Genomic DNA, 1,049 nt, shown 5'->3' on the forward strand with positions numbered 1-1,049 from the left:
GGAACCACAGCGGTAAAATCTGGGGGTGAAAGAGAGACCGGGGCAGAGAGAGAGAGAGAGACGGACAGACGGACACGGGGTGCGGTGCGGTGGGATGGGATGGACGAGGAGAGAGGACGATGGGGTAGACAGAGGGATGGAGGGATGGACAAGTAGGGAGAAGGGATGGATGGATGGATGGAGAAGGAAGATGGGGAGGGATGGAGGGGGGAATAGAGGAACAGATAGGGAGAAGGAAGATGGATGGATGGATGGACAGATGGATAAGGAAAAGGAAATGGTGGACAGGTGGATGGGTGGGGCCAAGCAGATGGGAGAAAAGGAGGGAGTGATGGATTGATGGGAGATGGAGGGATTGATGGCCAAGAAGGGGCAGGGAGAAGGGGACGGGGGAGCGTTGGAGGGAGGTGGACAGAAGGTCAGGAGAAGGCCAGCCCAGTGGAGAGGGGACAGAGGGACATTGAGGACAGGGCAGGAGAGTCAAAGGGCAGGAGGGGGGTCCCAGGGAGATTGGAGGGGGGACAGGGAGAGGGGAGCATTGGGGACATGGATGGGGCACCCCAGTGGGGCAGGACAGGGAACAGGGGGACAGAGAGAAGTGTTCAAAGAGATGCCCCGGCACGGGGAGAGAAGCAGTGGGGTGATCCCGAGGACAGAATGTCCCTGTCACCCAGGGGGGCCACGCTTTGTCCATGGTCCAACTGGGATCCCACTCATGTCCCTGCCCTGCTGTGACCCCTGTATCTCAACCCAGCGCAAGGGGTGGCTCTGGACCATGACCCCATGTCCCTGCCACCCTGTACACCTCCCTGTGCCTCTCCCCATGTCCCCACATTCCTGTCACCCTGTGCACACCCCTATGCCCAACCTGTGTGTCCTGGACGTGTCCCCATGTGTCTGACACTCTCTGCATGCCCCTGTCCCCTGTATGTGTCCCCCTGCCCATACACATCCCTGTGTCCCCAAGTACACGTTGTCCCCAAGCCCAGTTTGTCCCCCCCTAAGATAGGAGGACACTGAGGGTGGGTGGGGACCCACAGGCAGCTCTG

Source organism: Manacus vitellinus, unplaced genomic scaffold (genome assembly GCF_001715985.3).
Source record: "Manacus vitellinus isolate BGI_N305 unplaced genomic scaffold, ASM171598v3 scaffold_102_pilon, whole genome shotgun sequence".
Classification (NCBI taxonomy): domain Eukaryota; kingdom Metazoa; phylum Chordata; class Aves; order Passeriformes; family Pipridae; genus Manacus; species Manacus vitellinus.